Consider the following 21,492-nt stretch of genomic DNA (forward strand, 5'->3'; position numbering starts at 1 on the left):
AACAGCATGCCAGATATTCCAGAAACAAGTTCCGGACGCGGTCGAGGCGATCGCGGACCTCCGGAGCAAGCCAGCCACGAGAGTGTCATCGGAGGTGACCAGCAGAAGCAGATGCAGCAGCCAACCTACCCCGCACTAACACACACACATACACAGCGTGAGTCCAAGAAATACAGTGCTTAATTTAACTAAAATAGTGCCTTGATTCCTTGAGCTTCGAGCCGACCCTTGAAAGAAAGAGCTCTTGCTTGACTAGCCCCGCCAGCGCGAAAAGAGGCTCTGAGCCCACCCCAGTTCGGCCGTGGCTCTAAGACCAACCGGCTGGGGCGTTGTCAGGGTCCTTCAGACCCAAGCATGGGGAAAGCCCTTAGTAACAAATTTTTACAATTAAAAAAAATCCAAAAATATTTTAATTTTACCTGTAATTATCCCTTAATGGCTATAAAATGAAAACAATATAAGGCCGTTGCAAATATTTTTTGAAGTTTATGTCCCTCTGCTCTAATCAAAGGTGAGGGGGGGGGGGGGGTCAAAAAAAATAAAAAAAATATAAAAATTTAAATAACAAGCCTAGGTTTGAACATTTGGACGAAAAAAGTGTTTTAAAATGCATTTTACAAGCGTACAGTTGCTTTCCAAATATTAGTTTTAAAAATATCAAGGCATTGACGGATTTTTTTTTTTCGCAAAAAAAAAACTTTTCGTGGGACTGCACATTGGTATTTCATGAAAATTTTAAATATTTTCAAAGGAGTTCACACATGCTGAATATGATTATAAACGCGGGAAAATGCATTTTAACTGGTTTTTAGTTGATTAAACTTTAATTTTCATTAACATTTTGAAGCTTTTCGAAAAAATATTAGTTTTGCCCCCTGATTATTTAGGCCAACTTTAAATAGGGGGACGACATAAACATAACAAATATTTGCAACGGCCTAATTTGACAAAAAAAAAAAACAAAAAAATGATTTTACTTTTGAAAAAAAATTAAACATTTTCATTTTTATTGAATTGAAAAATCACACTTTTTCAAAAAATCATAGCTCAGTGAAACAATTTTGTCCATACTTTTGTACAACTCATAAGTTGCCCTATTTGGTATTAAATAAATAAATTAAAGGAACGGTTTTACATTTGTTTTTCTCTAAACTGTTCCATAGACCTTCACTTTGCCTAAGACACTAAATTTATGAGAAATTCCTTACAAAAATGAAGATTTTTCAAAATTTATAATGACATTTTTGTTTATATGAATCAATGACTAAAACGATTTCCAGTTTACTTGAATTTTATATGGTTCTGATAAAAATAGAAAAAAAAATTTCATCTTATTAAAAACTATAATTTTCTCGAGACCTGATTAATAAAAACAAAGTGAATAAAATTTTCAATGGTTTGTATGATATTTACGATAAGAAATTCTTAAAATTTTGGGAAAACTGTACAGTTTATTTTAAAACTGAATTTATTTTGATTCCATGTCAAAATACAAGATTTTATTTTCCGCCGCTAACGAATTAGAATTAATTGAAGTTTTTTTCAAACAATTTGTCTATGAATTTGAAAAAGCAGTTGTTGGTATTAGCTGTAATTTTTTTTTTATTTCACGTCATACTAAATTTGTCAAGATTTAACACACTTTCAAAATTTTCTAAACATTTTCAAACATTTCCATCTACTACGCCATCACTGTCTAGACAAAACCTGCAACGCCAAAACTGTTGAACAATTACTTCCCCTGCTGGATTAAGTGCAATTTGTTCGAGGAGATTAAGCAATCTAGACAACGAGCTGTCCTTTCCCAAAACAAAAAAAAAGTGTTCACTTGTCCAGAAGAATCCCTTCAGAGCTGGAGCAGTTCCACACCATCATCGCTCCCGGATTCCGGAGTTTATTATTACCTCCTAATCCTTCGGTCCTTCTGGTAATCCTAGTTTAATTATGCCCAAAGAGGTGGAACTGGTGGTCGGTTCCATTTTCGTAGATTGCACGGCGATAAAAGTCGGATTCCGTCCAAAAAAAGAGGGAAAATGGTCAAGGTGCTTTATTATCACGGCCTATTTAGCAGTGCAAAACTACCCACTTTTTTTTGGTAATTGCCAAAAGTTAATTTGGCATCGCTGGTCGGCTTTCTCCGAACCCTCTAGTTTGAAATGGTTAAATAGAAGGATTTTATTGAGGGAAAGTGGAAAGATTGTTGCGCTTGGATGTCCGAACTTTCCAGAGCGCATTTAATTAGATTAATTTAATGGGTACCATTAAGTCAGTTGCTAGTCCTAGTTGGGGTTATTAGTTTCTCGATCATTTGAATCAATTTATTTCAACGTTCATTTGTAATACGAAGCTGTTAAATGTTAAACAAAAGCATTTTTTTACGATCTTCACTTTCAAAACAAACACAATTCTCTAGCACTCCAAAATTTGTTTAGATTTCCCATCGTTACCAAACAAATCGCTTCACCGAAAATTGAATCATGCCACCAACGCTAAACCAACCGTTGATCCTTCCTCTAATCCCTTGATACTCATATTTCACCGAGGATTCCTCACGTCTCCGTTGACTTGCAGCATCTGTCGCTCCCATTAGCCTGGATAACTCAAGCAACAACGTTTGACACCAAACATAAATTTGTTGAAAATTTGTCAACCAACAGAGGGCTTCCACCACCAGCCAGCGACGCAGGTTTTTTTTCCGTTCTGCATTCTGTCGAAAGTGCAGCAACGCCAGTGTAAGTGCAAGTGCGCTAACAACATCAACAGCATCAGAGTTCGTAAAGTTAGGAGAGAGGGAAAAAATAAGACCGGCCAAGTACCCAGCCTCTCCAAGAACACTAAGTGGAACAAGAATCGTTTTCCTAGGAGAAGTGTGACACACTCCGGGTGAGGTTTAAGGAGTCATTCAGGAATTATGTACGAAAAAGTCGTTTATTTTTCACGATTTTTTAATATTGATTTTTTGATTTGGATGAAACTTTGTCCATGCATGTTAATAGAAGCAATTTTGCATTATTAGTTTTTTTAACAGAAGTCTCCATACAATTTTGGGGGCTGGTCATACAAAATAGGTATGTAAATGGATTAAATTTTGTATCTTGAGAAGAGATTTTTTGATCGATTTGGTGGCTTCGGCAAAGTTGTAGGTCTTTTGGAAAAAAGTAAGTACAAGAGAAACAAATTTCGATTTTGTTCAATTAACTTTATTTCACTTAAAGCTGAATTCCCTAAGTATATATTTTTTTTTCCAATTTTTTATGGTGAATACTGTCATCATGGGTGACAGACTTCAGACCCAATGTCTGATCAGAATATTAACAAAAGTTTTATTACCGTCTTCAGGGGTGACAGAGTTCAGACATTGGGTCTGAAGCCTGTCACCAATGATAACGATTTTCATCATTAAAATATGGAAAAAATAAAAACAAAAATACATATTTTGGGAATTCAACTTTAAGTGTAAAGTTTTTGTTAATATTCTGATCTTTTCAATAAAAATAATCTTTAAATTTATAAATCAAGCTTTAAAGGTATACAAATAGACAATTTTCCTATTTTTTTAAGTCAGACCAAATTTCAATTTTATTCAAGGGTCCTAATTGCTCCAAAAAGACTCAGTAACTCACGAGCACAAATCTAGAGCGACGAAAAACTGCTCTGATGTATTGCTACCGTTTGTCACTTCCAAACCAATCGCTACAGAACACTCTCTCTTTGCTCTCTCTCTCTCTCTCTCTCTCTCTCTCTCTCTCTCTCTCTCTCTCTCTCTCTCTCTCTCTCTCATGTCAATCGGGTAGTACAGCGAATGGTTCAGAGAGACCGATTTCGTTAATTCACTCAACCTTGACTGAGAATAGTTTGATTGGAGCGGCCGTGGCTGACTGGTTACGGTGTTCGCTTTGTAAGCGAATGGTTCTGGGTTCGATTCCCATCTGCTCCCAACGAGAAAGTTAAGAACACATAAATTTGAAATGATGAATATTAACGAAAAATCAAAGTCGCTCGAGGCGGGGTTCGATTCTCCGTCCTTTGGATTGGTAAGCAAAAATGCTAACCGCTAGGCCATGACGACTTGGTGAGCGTAAAGTGCCTAATAGAAAGTGGGGACAAGGCACTCAAAATGCAATGCCACTCACAGCTGGTCACTCAAATTTTACCAAGCGTTTAAATGGAAGGTGTTCATTTTTTGACAAATCCTATGGACGAAGGAGAGATTGTAAGCACCTTATGTGTAAGATCTTGGAGATGCTCAATTTTTTGACAGAAAATCGCTGGGTTCTCAGTATCTCGTGTCCCCACTTTCTATTAGGCACTTTACTTTCTATTAGGCACTTTACATTTTCCATCATGTCAAATTCTTATTGACGGCCAACTGTAGTAGTGCAAGCCAAATGAGCACCACGCTAGTATTTTTTTGGCTCTCTCCTCTCTGAGCATATTCGTTTGTGACTCAGGTTGACGGAAGAAGTAGAATTCACGAAGCATTTATCCTTTCACTAAAACTTGGATTTTGATCGAACTTATTTCTCGCACTTTTGACAACAACATTTAAAAAAAAAACTAGGCAACCAACTTTTGTTTATTTACATTTCCAGTCGCAGTTTCCACCAAACTGGACGTTTCCCAATTTTTAAATTGCGATTGACAGCTGAAAACGATCGGCAACCGCGGCTCGGATTTACATTTTTTTTTGCGAAAATTTTAAATTTTATTGATTGGAGCGAGTTGTGGCGCTATAACCACGGCAAATAGTGTCCAGGGCATTCGTGGAAATACAATGTCCCATCCCAGAGGGTCCCGGAGTACCAAACCTTCTTAGCATGGTGCTCCCAACGAATACAACCAAATCTCGGAGCGTATGGTGGTGTGTCCCCACGCTTCTTCCTCCTGTCGATTCAGAATTGTGTTGTTGTTCGAACCCTCCGTGCTCAAACTCAACCCAATTACGAGTCATCTCTGCGATACGGCTTTACGCAGTAGGCCTGGCCGCTTTAACGCTTGTGATGTTTCAATGCATTCCGATGCAATTGCGCACTACAAATGTTAATAAATGACAAGAAGAGTGCTAGGCGTCATCTTACCTAAGGCACTCTCCAGGATCCCTTCGAAAGATTGGCTGCGCTAGGGTCTGATTAGATTAGATTAGATTCAACCTTGATTGATAATAGTTTGCGATCAGCTTTGCTTTGATCATACAAGAAATTGCTTAAAAACAATGATATAAATAATATTTTGCAGTTTTGTTGTTTACACAACATCAAAGACACATTTGACAGCATTTTCCATCATGTCAAATTCTTATTGACGGCCAACTGTAGTAGTGCAGGCCAAATGAGCACCACGCTAGTATTTTTTTGGCTCTCTCCTCTCTGAGCATATTCGTTTGTGACTCAGGTTGACGGAAGAAGTAGAATTCACGAAGCATTTATCCTTTCACTAAAACTTGGATTTTGATCGAACTTATTTCTCGCACTTTTGACAACAACATTTAAAAAAACTAGGCAACCAACTTTTGTTTATTTACATTTCCAGTCGCAGTTTCCACCAAACTGGACGTTTCCCAATTTTTAAATTGCGATTGACAGCTGAAAACGATCGGCAACCGCGGCTCGGATTTACATTTTTTTTTGCGAAAATTTTAAATTTTATTGATTGGAGCGAGTTGTGGCGCTATAACCACGGCAAATAGTGTCCAGGGCATTCGTGGAAATACAATGTCCCATCCCAGAGGGTCCCGGAGTACCAAACCTTCTTAGCATGGTGCTCCCAACGAATACAACCAAATCTCGGAGCGTATGGTGGTGTGTCCCCACGCTTCTTCCTCCCCTGTCGATTCAGAATTGTGTTGTTGTTCGAACCCTCCGTGCTCAAACTCAACCCAATTACGAGTCATCTCTGCGATACGGCTTTACGCAGTAGGCCTGGCCGCTTTAACGCTTGTGATGTTTCAATGCATTTTCGATGCAATGGCGCACTACAAATGTTAATAAATGACAAGAAGAGTGCTAGGCGTCATCTAACCTAAGGCACTCTCCAGGATCCCTTCGAAAGATTGGCTGCGCTAGGGTCTGATTAGATTAGATTAGATTCAACCTTGATTGATAATAGTTTGCGATCAGCTTTGCTTTGATCATACAAGAAATTGCTTAAAAACAATGATATAAATAATATTTTGCAGTTTTGTTGTTTACACAACATCAAAGACACATTTGACAGCATTTTCCATCATGTCAAATTCTTATTGACGGCCAACTGTAGTAGTGCAGGCCAAATGAGCACCACGCTAGTAATTTTTTGGCTCTCTCCTCTCTGAGCATATTCGTTTGTGACTCAGGTTGACGGAAGAAGTAGAATTCACGAAGCATTTATCCTTTCACTAAAACTTGGATTTTGATCGAACTTATTTCTCGCACTTTTGACAACAACATTTAAAAAAAAAACTAGGCAACCAACTTTTGTTTATTTACATTTCCAGTCGCAGTTTCCACCAAACTGGACGTTTCCCAATTTTTAAATTGCGATTGACAGCTGAAAACGATCGGCAACCGCGGCTCGGATTTACATTTTTTTTTGCGAAAATTTTAAATTTTATTGATTGGAGCGAGTTGTGGCGCTATAACCACGGCAAATAGTGTCCAGGGCATTCGTGGAAATACAATGTCCCATCCCAGAGGGTCCCGGAGTACCAAACCTTCTTAGCATGGTGCTCCCAACGAATACAACCAAATCTCGGAGCGTATGGTGGTGTGTCCCCACGCTTCTTCCTCCCCTGTCGATTCAGAATTGTGTTGTTGTTCGAACCCTCCGTGCTCAAACTCAACCCAATTACGAGTCATCTCTGCGATACGGCTTTACGCAGTAGGCCTGGCCGCTTTAACGCTTGTGATGTTTCAATGCATTCCGATGCAATTGCGCACTACAAATGTTAATAAATGACAAGAAGAGTGCTAGGCGTCATCTTACCTAAGGCACTCTCCAGGATCCCTTCGAAAGATTGGCTGCGCTAGGGTCTGATTAGATTAGATTAGATTAGAAAATTTTAAATTTTATTGATTGATATTTTATTGAAAAAGTCAGAAAATTTCTCAATGTTGTAGAAAATTTTCTCAACTTTTCAAAAATATTTTTTTCAATAATGCTTTTTTCATTGGGTATTTTCAAAAAATAAAAAGAAATCAAATATTTATGTCTAAAAGTAGCTATAACTTGAAACGGTACATTTTATCAAAAAAAAGTCTAGTACTTTACGATTGCTAATTTGATTTTGTTTTAATAATGATTTTCATTAATTATTTTGGCCAGGTTTCCGCTACTTTCAAATAACATATCTTCTAAACCAGAATTTACACCATCACGCACTGAAGCTCAAAAGATGTATTTTTTAGTTCCCTAAAACATAACAACTAATTTCAAAAATTAAAAAAGAAACTTATTTTTGAATTAATCTATTAGTGATAAAAAACATCTATTTTCCCAAAAAGTCCTAAGACTCCAAATCGATCAGAAAATCCATAGTTTAATTACATACACTGATTAATTTCAAAATTCATATTTTCTAGGAGTTTTGCCTCCTTTCCTTATTTTGTTAATTCAATAAACCCAATAACTTAAAAAAGGAAAGTAGGCAAAACTCCTAACGTTTATTCTTATTAATACTGCACGATATCTATTAAACACAATGTTTCTAAACCATTACAAAAAACTGCATTGATAACTATTTAAAGATACCTAAAGTACCTTTTCAAAACTTAAAAAAGTGAAGTTATGAAATAATCGATAAAAAGAAATAGTTGTGGGCAAAACCGCTTTTTTAGGAGATGCTCATTTTTGCTCGCTCATTAAAATGAGCGGCTCTTTTTAACTGCTCTTTCACCATTTTTGAAAATTTTATTTTATTAATGTTGAATATTTTGAATATTTTGAATATTTTGATTATTTTGAATATTTTGAATATTTTGAATATTTTGAATATTTTGAATATTTTGAATATTTTGAATATTTTGAATATTTTGAATATTTTGAATATTTTGAATATTTTGAATATATTTTGAATATTTTGAATATTTTGAATATTTTGAATATTTTGAATATTTTGAATATTTTGAATATTTTGAATATTTTGAATATTTTGAATATTTTGAATATTTGGAATATTTGGAATATTTGGAATATTTTGAATATTTTGAATATTTTAAATTTTTTGAATATTTTGAATATTTTGAATATTTTGAATATTTTGAATATTTTGAATATTTTGAATATTTTGAATATTTTGAATATTTTGAATATTTTGAATATTTTGAATATTTTGAATATTTTGAATATTTTGAATATTTTGAATATTTTGAATATTTTGAATATTTTGAATATTTTGAATATTTTGAATATTTTGAATATTTTGAATATTTTGAATATTTTGAATATTTTGAATATTTTGAATATTTTGAATATTTTGAATATTTTGAATATTTTGAATATTTTGAATATTTTGAATATTTTGAATATTTTGAATATTTTGAATATTTTGAATATTTTGAATATTTTGAATATTTTGAATATTTTGAATATTTTGAATATTTTGAATATTTTGAATATTTTGAATATTTATGACAAAAAAAATCATAACGAAAAATATGTTTGATCTTGTTTTCAAGGTCAATGCAAATTTTGTTTTTAGTTTTTGTCTCCTATCACTCTCAACATGTTCATTAAAAAATGAAATGGCAAAAAAGTTAGTGCTTAAAACATTAACTTTCATCGAAAACACATGTACAATCGATCGTAAACGTATATAACACTTAGTATAACGTTTATATTTTGACCGTTGCAAATATTGTTTGAATTGAATGTCCCTCGACCTTGGCCATTGTTGAAAAACATGTTAAATATGAATTCAGACTTTTAAAATCATCATTGACATTGGACCCAATCTCACCCTCCAGACCCAATGTCATCCCTGATAACGATAGTTTTTAAGATTTTTGAGAAAAGCTGATTTTCCCCACATACATTTAAATTTCTTACCACTACTACCACTACCACTACTCGTTCAGCGCCATCTCTGAGAAATTACCCAATTACATAGTTTCATTTCAACGATGAAAACCGATAATCACTTATTCAAAAGATTTAAATACGTAATTTTAACCCGACCCACGAGTGCTCCCGTTTTTTCCCCTTCTTTTTTCAAAGAAAACTTTTCTTTTGAGGTTGCTCGAGGACTGCTGCGTTGTGCTGGCTTTTGTGGGTCCTCGCCGGGACGTCTCACACAAAGCAGAGTGCAAGGAAAAACTTAGACTTGGCCACACCAAGTGGCCATGTGCCACGCGAGTCTGTCCCGAAAACCTCGTTCAGCGCGCCAAGATCTAATGAAGGAAAGTGCTGCTGCTGCACAACTGCTCAGCTCGTTTGTATTGAGATTATTTATGGTGATCCTTTGTTGGCACGTCGTCGTCGTCGGAGAAGCTGTTGCACAACTTGGGATGTAGTTTTCTCCAAGTTCTGGGTGAGGTTTGTGAGTGTGTCACACAGGAAATAGCTCATATGTTCAAATGATTATATGCACTTATCCCAAAAGGATGGCACTTGGCTTAGCTTGTTATGCAATTTGTGTGGCGAGGGGTTCGTGAGGAAATGGAAGTGTGACTAGTACGCTAATATGGCTAACACTTTGAAATAAGTTGTGTGAGGACGGTGTTGATGATGGTTATGATGATGGTGATGCTCCGGATGGAGTGGTGGTGATAACCAGCTAGCTTCACTTTGTAAGATATGGGACGTGATTCTATGCTGGAAGAGGTCATAGACTTTTAGAGTGTATGCAAGTGATGTACACAGTTATTGTAAGGTTTGAAATGTTTTGTTTGTAATAAAAAAAGATATTAACAGAATTCTGCAAATCTCCATAACCGAACTCGATTTTTTCAGCACTTATCATATTTATCAAGCTCAGCAAGCTTCCTATTTCTGTTCTTTATAGAAACTCTTAATTTTATAACTCGATGCATAAACTTATGTTTTCAAATCCTATAAAAAAAGAACTGCGTCATTCAACACACAATTAAAAAAAAAAACAATTTGCATGACTTGTTTCTGTAATTCATTTCCAGTCAATCAATACAAAGTTGAAAACAACCTACATTCATCTAGCAAACATCACAAAACGGAAATCCCTCGCATCCCAGCCTCACCGTAACGAGCTCTAATTTACGGGTCCCCCGAGGGCCTAATTTCAAAATCAGAACCAATGTCACCAAAGTTCACATCCTAATTTAGCAGGCTTCAATATCCGTTCTGGAAAATGCACTCTGGCGGGATTTCTCGCGGGAAACCATCCATCCAACCAACGCGTGTTACACAATTTTCTCACTCTCGAGCGTGGGTGCTGGGTTGGAACGGCTGCTTTGAACCATACGATGCAAGCTCACAAAAACGGAAATGAAGCTTAATTTTCAAATCACATCACTCGGGTGGCAAACTGCTTTTCCCGAGGAGAACTGTAGACTGGAGTGAATTTGAAATGTTTTACAAATTTTATTTTTTGAGCGCAAATTATAAATTTATTATGAAAAAAATTGTAAAAAAATAAAACTTATAAAACTCAAAGTCACACCAACTAACGATCTCTTCGCTGACTAAAATCTAGGCCAAAAACTAGTGCGAAGGTCCCTAATGGAGAAGGAGCAAACTCACTCACAACAAACACACAAACCCGCATAGCCACTCTCAGCTACAGCTAATCCTGGTCGTTGGCGTTGGTGGCTGCTAAAGTCATAATCTGTAGTAATCAAATTTCATGTACACATTGGAAGGTTCGCTTTCCAACGAAAAAAAAAAATATATGGGTAATTCTCTACCAACTCACACGAAATCGGGAAAAGTTGCCCCGACCCCTCTTCGATTTGCGTGAAACTTTGTCCTAAGGGGTAACTTTTGTCCCTGATCACGAATCCGAGGTCCGTTTTTTGATATCTCGTGACGGAGGGGCGGTACGACCCCTTCCATTTTTGAACATGTGAAAAAAGAGGTGTTTTTCAATCATTTGCAGCCTGAAACGGTGATAAGATAGAAATTTGGTGTCAAAGGGACTTTTATGTAAAATTAGACGCCCGATTTGATGGCGTACTCAGAATTCCGAAAAAACGTATTTATCATCGAAAAAAACACTAAAAAAGTTTTAAAAATTCTCCCATTTTCCGTTACTCGACTGTAAAAAAATTTTGAACATATCATTTTATGGGAAATTTAATGTACTTTTCGAATCTACATTGTCCCAGAAGGGTCATTTTTTCATTTAGAACAAAATTTTTCATTTTAAAATTTCGTGTTTTTTCTAACTTTGCAGGGTTATTTTTTAGAGTGTAACAATGTTCTACAAAGTTGTAGAGCAGACAATTACAAAAATTTTGATATGTAGACATAAGGGGTTTGCTTATAAACATCACAAGTTATCGCGATTTTACGAAAAAAAGTTTTTAAAAAGTTACTTTTTGCGTTTCTCTTATTTTCGTCGTCCGTGTCTGTCGCGGGTGACCATGAATGGCCATGATCGATGACGACCAACTTTTTCAAAACTTTTTTTCGTAAAATCGCGATAACTTGTGATGTTTATAAGCAAACCCCTTATGTCTATATATCAAAATTTTTGTAATTGTCTGCTCTACAACTTTGTAGAACATTGTTACACTCTAAAAAATAACCCTGCAAAGTTAGAAAAAACACGAAATTTTAAAATGAAAAATTTTGTTCTAAATGAAAAAATGACCCTTCTGGGTCAATGTAGATTCAAAAAGTACATTAAATTTCCCATAAAATGACATGTTCCAAAATTTTTTACAGTCGAGTAACGGAAAATGGAAGAATTTTTAAAACTTTTTTAGTGTTTTTTTCGATGAAAAATACGTTTTTTCGGAATTCTGAGTACGCCATCAAACCGGGCGTCTAATTTTACATAAAAGTCTCTTTGACACGAAATTTCTATCTCATCACCGTTTCAGGCTGCAAATTATTGAAAAACACCTCTTTTTTCACATGTTCAAAAATGAAAGGGGTCGTACCGCCCCTCCGTCACGAGATATCAAAAAACGGACCACGGATTCGTGATCAGGGTCAAAAGTTACCCCTTAGGACAAAGTTTCACGCAAATCGAAGAGGGGTCGGGGCAACTTTTCCCGATATCGTGTGAGTTGGTAGAGAATTACCCCAATAGTTTTGCAAAATTAGATATTTAAATAGTGAAAATCAGGCGTCCAATTTTACATAAAAGTCCCTTTGACACCAAATTTCCAAACCTAACCTCTTTGGACAAAGTTTCATTAAACTCGAATAGAGGTCGATACAACTTTTTCCGATTGCGCGTGAGTTAGCGGAGAATTATCCCCATAAAAAATGGTAATCTTTATCAAAATTTCCTGTCAATTTTTGTATGACTGTAAGAGACGAATGAACAAAAGCGTAAAGTCTCTATAATAAACAAAAACAAATAATGCTATGATCATTGCTAACAAGGCTTATAAAAATATGATATACAAAATTTAGTTTTGCCAATAATACTGCAAATAATACTGTCTTAAAGAATAATCATAATCTAAATTAATGTTACAGTCATGCCCCGGGTTTGCACTGCCCCGGTTTTTATTCGTTGAGCTGCCTCGGTTAAGTGCTTAACTGAAACACAGAGCTTATGGGATTTTGGCTTTAATCGTATGAAAAATCATGCAAACATCAAACAATTATAGTGTTTTGGAATCGGGATGATATCAGCTATCCATTGTAGTTATAATTTCATGAAATTTTTCACAAAAATACGTATTTTTTTTTCTATATTTTGAAAATGCAATGTTTTTCGAAATAATACTCAAAATTTCCGTTTTTACAATGTGGGTATCAAATGATCGGGATTTTTCATACATTTTGAATGTAATTACAACATTTTTTTGAAAATACTCAAAATTTTCACAAAACTACGTATTTTTGAAAAAAAAAACTCAAAATTTCAGTTTTTACAATGTGGGTATCACACAATCGGGATTTTTTCATACATTTCGAATGTAATTACAACATTTTTTTGAAAATACTCAAAATTTTTACAAAACTACGTATTTTTGTAAAAAAATACTCAAAATTTCAGTTTGTGCAATATGGGTATCAAATGATGGGGATTTTTTCATATATTTCGAATGCGATAACAATATTTTTGAAATTACTTAAAATTTTCACAAAACTACTTATTTTTGAAAAAGTACTCAAAATTCCAGTTTTTACAATATGTGTATCAAACCATCGGGATTTTGTTGATACATTTCGAATGTAATAACAACAATTTTTGAAAATACTAAAGATCTTCACAAAACTACGTTTTTTCGAAAAAAATCTCAAAACTTCTTTTTTAACAATATGGGCATCAAACGATCGGGATTATTTGTATGAAACATTTCGAAAGTAATAACAATTTTTTTGGAAATACTCAAAATTTCGAAAATACGTAGTTTTGTGAAAATTTTGAATATTTTCACAAATTTGTGTTTTAACTTTCAATTTTTTTGAAAAAATCCCGCTCATTTGATACTCATATTGTGAAAAACTAAAATTTGGAGTATTTTTTCGAAAATGAGTAGTTTTGTAAATTTTTTGAGTATTTAAAAAAATGATGTTACTAAAATCGAAATGTATGAAAAAATCCCGATCGTTTGATACCCATATTGTAAAAACTGTAATTTTGAGTTTTTTCAAAAAATGTTGTTATAACATTCGAAATGTATGAAAAAATCCTGATCGTTTGATACCCATATTGTTCAACCTGAAATTTTTAGTATTTTTTTCGAAAATACGTAGTTTTGTGAAAAATTTTAGTATTTTCAAAATATGTTGTTGATACATTCGAAATGTGTAAAAAAATCCCGATCGTTTGATACGCATATTGTATAAACCGAAATTTGGAGTATTTTTTTTCGAAAATACGTAGTTTTGTGAAAATTTTGAGCATTTTCAAAAAAATGATTAAACATTCGAAATGTATTAAAAAAAAACGATCATTTGATACCCATATTGCAATAACAATATATTTTTGGATCTTTAGAGAAAAAAAAAACATTTTCAAAATACAGCAAAAATACGTTTTTTTTTTTTTGTTAAAATTTTCATTATATTATAATTTTAATAAATAGCTGACATCATCCCGATTCCAAAACACTCTAATTTTTTGATGTTTGCATGATTTTTCTTACGATTATAGCCAATGTCTCCCATATAGCCAAAATCCCATAAGCTCTGTGCCTCGGTTATGCACGCCTCGATTTGCATCCCCCATATGCGGTGCTAAACCGAGGCATGTCTGTAGCTTTAGATTTCCTTTGGATTAGAATTGTGTTTCTTATGGAATAGAACCCGTGCATAAATTGTTATGTGAGAATTAAAGAAAATATAAATTTGCCTTTATTTTAAACGAACAGTGAATTTTTAATGTTACTGAAATATCCTTCATTTTTATTTTTGGATATTTTTGTATATGAAATGACAAATCTGGGATCATTAATTATGTAACATGATTTTGATTAAGTGTACTGCATAGTCTTGAAATAAATCCACCCGAAAATTTGAGTCAGGCATAATATTTGAAATATTTCGAACTGCTCATAACTTTTTAAGTATATTCAATAATTTTCAAAGCGAACTTAAAACTCATATTTTTCATATCCCCGATGACCTGTTGCATGCCCCCATTAGCTGCTCCCTTAGCTGATTCCTCATAACCTAGCCAATTATCCCTCTGATTTTATTCACACAGCGTGGCTAATCAAATTTCAGCAGGCTAATCTACTGACTGGACCCAACGCTTGGCACCGGGTATGGACCAATTCGGTGACCGTTCGTCCAATTTTTTTATGTTCATTTTTCCGGGGGCCAAGAAGAACTCTGGCGCCCATCATCATGCGCCATGCACACTCCGGGGGATTCTTCCGGAAAATGCTTCTTGACGGTGTTGGTGGGAGACCACCAGCAGGTCATTAAATGAAATTCGGTTGGAAATCAAACATATTTTTGTAACATTTTTGTCATAACTGCTTTTTAACTATTCTACTTCTACGATTCTATTAAAGGTAATAAAACCAATGCAACTTAGCTTTTATGAATTTAAATAGTTTTTTTTCTTTTTGTGTACACCAAAGAAAATTTCCAAGGCTTGAGTGCGAGTCAATTAATGGCAGAAACTTTCTTCCGTTGGTCCGCGGTCTCGCTGTCCCTCTAAACGTTGCACCACACGTGTCACCACGGGCGGGTGTCCAATTTGCAGCCAAAATAACCCCCGCCGGTGGCAAATTAGGTCCGGGAGATTACCCACGCAAATCGAACCGGAGAAGAGGGAGCAAAAAACGAACTTCTGCGAAATTACTTTTCCGCCAAAGGACATTTGGCGCAACCAAACACAGTCAGTCACGTTACAGGCTGAGGAAGAAATTGTCAATAAAGAGTGCTGCTAATTGCTGCCAGAAGGGGTCGAAAGAAACGCACTTGGTTGCGTGCAAGTTGCGTAATGGAAGGGTTCCGCAGTCTTTGGATAAACAAACATCAAACACATACACACATGAAGAGGAGGATGTTAATGAGAGGCTAACGAAACGAACTGTTTGTTTTAGGGCTATGCATTTTGCGGAGGTAATGTGCATAATTTTGCATGACACTGTCAAACTCTATCAGTTCAGGTTCTTGGCAAAGTAAAAATGTGAGGAACGTAATTAATGTTATTAAAATAATGACACAATTAAATCCCTTAATATAAGTTAAAATATAAGCAAATACCCTGAAAAAATTACATTTCTACAGCGAGTTTGACTTAATTTAAAATAAAAAAAAACAACAAAAATTTAAATAACAAGCCATTGGTACTGTACATCGATTTTTTTTTTCAGAAATTCAAGAGATTTTTAAATAAACCCGAATCATTATTCTAAACGCAGGAGAATGCATTTTGAATTGATTTTCTGATTAAACTTGATTTTCTATGGAAATTTTTGAAGTTTTTTTGAAAAAAAAACATTCTTTGATTTTTTTCGAGCCGAGTATGAAGGAAGGGGGTTCAAAAAATTTTTACCAGCCTAACTTCTTTTTCTAAAAAAATTCAATTTCTTAAAAATATTTTTTGAATTTTTTTGATTTTTTTAATTGTTTAAGCCTGGGTGATGAATAGAGAGAATGCGTAACGTGATTTTCGAATGATCCCACTTTGTTTACATCTACAAAGCAGGATGCTGTTCAAGCACAAGCATGACTTTTGTCTTACTGGTAAATGAGCCGTTTTAGAATCAGTGGTATGTTTTTTATTTCGTCTAGTTTTTGACTTTTTTTGCTGGAAAATTGTATGTGTTTTCAAGTTTCGATCTGTGAGAAAAGTTTTTTCCTTTTCACAGGTGACGAAGAACTGCTGCGAGAGTTCCATTCTGCGATGTCGTAGATAAATTCGCTGGTTGGTTTTGGAATCCTGCAGCTCTTCCTGGACTAGCGAAAAAATGGCTTATTCTAGCGAAGCTTATCCAACAAACAGATAAGATTTTCACTAAGCCATTATGTTTTCAAACGGAATCAAAAAATTAAGACAGCTTCTGGATAGATACAACCGCATCGACTTCCTTAACAACTTCCATTCATAATTATAAAAAAAATGTCAATTTCGCCTTCAACTTTCTTAAGATTTCGTGACTTTAGCTCCCTCATTAAGATTTCTTGACTTCAAAAGATAAAAAAAATTCATTCTTGCAACAAAAAAAAAATTTTTTTTTTGATGATTTATAACAATACTCTCTACTTTTGGCGAACAGTAAATTGGTTCTACTTTGACAGTTCAAAATTGAGGCCGTTTTGCGAACTCTCAAAAATTTTATCAGGCTTATTGTAAAGTCAAATTTGCAATCGAAAAGTACTCTTCATATTTTTGTTTTTCAATTATAGCCACATAAATTTTAAATTCAGCTAAAAAGTTCCAGTTTATCGATTTCAATTACAAAAAAAACAGTTTCTTATTCCAACTGCAAAATTTGACATTTCAAGGCTAAAATATTTTTTAAGCCTTATAAATTATATTAAAGGATAAAAGAACTATCATGGCATAAAATTTCAAAACGATAATGACACATTTTTATGAATTTTTAGTGTTGAAACAAATTACAATTGTTTTGTTTTTTACATAGAATATATGACATACATCCAATTGAAATTATGTCAAAAGCAAACTTATGGGAAATTGGACGAGCTTTCCGGTAAAAATATTTACAGGACTGAAAAATCAAGTCTGTCATATAGAAATTGCCAAAAACCACTAAAAACCTATTTTTTCAACATTTTTATTTTTAAATCCGCTGTATCTTCACAAGGATTAGACATAGGACAGTGGTCAATAACGAGACTTTTATGTAAAATCGTCTTGGAAATCGATTCCTACTATGGGTTTTTGAAAATTTTGACGATTAGATCACTTTTCAAAAAAACAGTTTAAGTAAATGATTTTTGTTTTTTTTTTAGGAGAGACATACCATCCTGCATTTTTCGTGAGTCTTTTGGTCACATTTTAGGCTATTTTCACAAATAATTTGCACGAAAAAAAATTGTGACGTCTTCCTAAAATTTAATTTTTCAACTTTAAAATTAAAAAATTTCATAGAAGTGGCGTGTATTTTTCTTTCAGTGTATTTTTTTCAGAAAGCCCTCCAATTTCCAACAAGTTTGAGTTTGACCACTTTTTGATACGATGCAACGGCTTCGAGATACAGTAATTTTTAAATTACAAAATACAAAAATGTTTAAATAACTTACGCCCTTCTCAAATGTCATTTTTGAGAACAATTGGTTCCATATACACAAAAATGGCTTATATAGGCCTAGGATAACAAAAGTACCAGAAAAATTCCTGATTTGAGCTGGATTTGCTCTATACCTTATTTTACAATAAATAACGATCAAAATTGCTATAACTTTAAAATGAAGCCTTTTACCAAAAAAAATATGAAGTACATTTCGCTTGGACTAGATTAAAAACTAAGGTCATAATTTTTTTTTGTACAATTTTTATTTACAGACCATTTTTTTAAAATTATTACACGGTGGCATAGTTTTTGTCAATATTGTTCAAAAGTTTTGGGTTATTGTGACCTAAAATATAACGATTAAAACCAAAATTGAAAAAAAAAATTGGAAATTGTTTTGTTGAGAATAAAATAGTTTCAAAAAAAATGACAAAACAAAACTTTTTTTCCATCTTAAAGACCCCTATAATCCTACAATTTTGTCGAATACAACGAATCTATATAAAAGATCCAAAAGAAACACATTTTCGAATATTCACGGATAGTTTTTGTACGGTCTGCTGCCATAATTGTTTGGAGACTTGTTTGGGTGGACCTTTGAAATAAAATAGCTACTATGGTAATAGAGAAGTCCCTCAAAAAGTTTTAGCTGAATCAAAAAAAAAAAATGTTATTTTGCTTCACATTGACAAATTTCTACAAATTGTTTCAATTTTTTGGAATTTTCTGAATTGGAAATTAATGTATCGCTGACGAGATACACACGATTATAATTGTAGAAAATTTAAGTAAAATGCCCCTTGAAATATTATTTTATTGTTTTTATTTACTTCTTTGCCAAAACATTTTTTTAATATAAAGCTATTCTTCACTCAAATACTTTTGAAACCAAATCCCTATGACTTCTATCAACCACTTGTTGAACCTCGGCCTATCTTCAATGCTAATGACTTTGCGCTGAATGCCCTTAACTGCGGAGCTCAAAACGACGACAGACGGTCCAGATCGTCTTCCCCAGGCCGCGCACCACACTGACCATGGAGCGCAGAAAACTTTTCAGCACTTGGCTCTTTTCGCCCTCGCCATGCATATTCATAAATCAACACATCGTTCAACTGTCAAAATACTGGGGGCCGTAAACAAACACACACATACATCTCCAAGAGGGGCCGCCCCTTGTGTTGATATCAAACAATTAAATTTACATCAATAAAGCCATAAAGTCATTATTATGAAAATTCATAATGAAAACGTTCCGAATGGGCAAGTTTATGTAAATGAATTAAAACGCGACGATTTGGCAGAGTGCCTCCGGGAATTGAGTTTGTGTTAGGGTTAGAGTCCCACCCACGCAACGCTTGATTTTTGTTTTGTGTAACGGTTTTCAACATTTTTTTTTATTTTTCTAAATTATTTTTATTTTATAAAGCTTGAACTCATTCAAAATCCGTGTTGATCTCAAGTTCAACAAATCTATTGCCACCTAAACGCACAGAACGATAGAAATGTTAATTTCCCTAAACTTTTGTTTTCCTCTATTTTTCTCTCCTTCTCATCTTCCCGGCGCAGCTCGCAGCTCGCTATCCAATAAAATATGTAAATTTAGACAGTGAGAACGGTTGAGGCTGCCCGGACCGCATTTCCATAACAATCGCAAAACAGTCAAATTTTCAACAAAATCAAATAAAAACTCCGAGTGCCAAAAACCGAGCGCCAAAGTGTCGATTGACGGCCACGAGCAACAGGGAGACGAGCAGCGGCTATTCTGCGAATTAGAATAATGAAAATGACTCTTGTTTTCTTTTTATTGAATTTTTGGACGAAAAACGTTTTTTTTTCGCGCAGAAGTCTTCAAACAGTCTAACAACGAGAAGCAAAAATATGCTTTGCGGAATTAATAGCAAAATTTTACAAAATTTGAAATATTGAATATTTAAAAATATATATTACATCGATAGCTCGTGATGCTTATAGGAAAACTCGTTATGTTTATACAGTGGACTCTCTGGCTCTCGATATCAATTTTGCTCCAGCTGTCAATAAATTTTTCAGTCCCTTCAAATAGATTGCTTTGATTTTCCGTTCTATAATTTGAAACTTCCGCTCTCGACGGTCCCTTCAATATCGACAACGAGAGAGTGCACTGTATATCAAAATTTTTGTTATTGTCTGCTTCAACTTTGTAGAACATTGTTGCACTCTAAAAAATAACCCTGCAAAGTTAGAAAAAACACGGAATTTTTAAATGAAAATTTTTGTTCTAATTAAAAAAAAAAATCTGAGTTAATGTAGATACCTTGGAACAAGTACAAAAGATACCACTTAGGAAAAAGTTTCACGCAAATCGAAGAGGGGTCGGGGCAACTGCTGTGTAAGTTGGCGTAGAATTACTTATTATATTTGGCTAATTGAACTTTGAAAGAAACCCCTGAACATTTTTTTAAAGACCTTCCAATCAATCGAAAAACTGAAAACCTAACAATTCTCTCAAAAGCGAGTAGGGTAGGGTAGTCATCAATGAGACACTTTTGGTTTTTAAACTTCAACGATTTTTGTTTTTTTTTTCATTAGCATGTTTTAAAGAACTTTTTGTTGCATTTTCTTTCTTATAATTTGTTCTAACATTGACCAAACTATGAGATCGATCTGACGTCTACAGCCAGAGTTATTCAACTGTCTCATTGTAGACGCACTTGGCAGGAACAATGAGACAGCTACAAACATCAATACTTTTGTACTAAAACATCATGTTTTTGTATTGTTCCATTGCAGGTGACTTGCTTTGAACATTTTCAAGCAATTTTGTCAACATGAAAATTCAATTAACAAAAGTTATAGTAAAAAGGATTTAAATTTTGTAAAATGTATATATTTTACCAATTACAGTTGACTCTCTGGTTGTCAATATCCAAGGGACCGTCGAGAAAGAGAAGTATCCGTTTACAGAACCATGCAAAATGAAGACTCGTTTGATTTTATTTTTTCCTATGTGAGAGAATCATGGGAACGTCCAACAAACAATAACAAACAAATGTCAAACAACCTTCAAATTTTAGTTTCTCAAAGAAAAATGTCAATGCAAGCCATGAGAAAGTGAAATTATTGACAACCGGAAGAGATATTTAAAGCAAAAAGAATTCAACGGACCGTCGAGGAAGAGATCCTTCAAGCAAGAAAAAATATCGAGGAATCAAGAGAATCGAAGTGCATGCTTGAAGGGACTGAAGAATTCTTCGGTACATGGAGCAATATTGATATCGAGAAGACCAACAGCCTGAGAGTCGACTGTAACTTTATATTTTTGGTTAAATGAAGTTCAAACTCAATAAATATGCTAAAAATCACTTCCAATTCATGATTTGAAAGATTTCCATAGATTTTGAAAAGTTTAATCAAGAAAAAAAAATCTCAAAAATATTCCTAAAAAGTTTGATTTTCAAAATCACACTAATCTTAAACCACCCTAATTTCAACCAAGCCCAGAGTTGCCCATTTTCATTTGCAACAACTCTTCTGAAGACATCAAAGCTCCAAAACTTCACCATTTTTGAGAAATTCTATTTACTTAATTTTGCTATCTGGACCACTGTGCAGTGTCTACAGGGAAAATTAAAAAAAAAGTACAGGCCTATCTTAAAACATTTTTCTCGTTGATTCAAAAGACCATTGCCTGACTGTGTTGCTACACTTTCCAGGTGTT

This window comes from Culex quinquefasciatus, chromosome 2 (assembly GCF_015732765.1).
Source record: "Culex quinquefasciatus strain JHB chromosome 2, VPISU_Cqui_1.0_pri_paternal, whole genome shotgun sequence".
Lineage (NCBI taxonomy): Eukaryota > Metazoa > Arthropoda > Insecta > Diptera > Culicidae > Culex > Culex quinquefasciatus.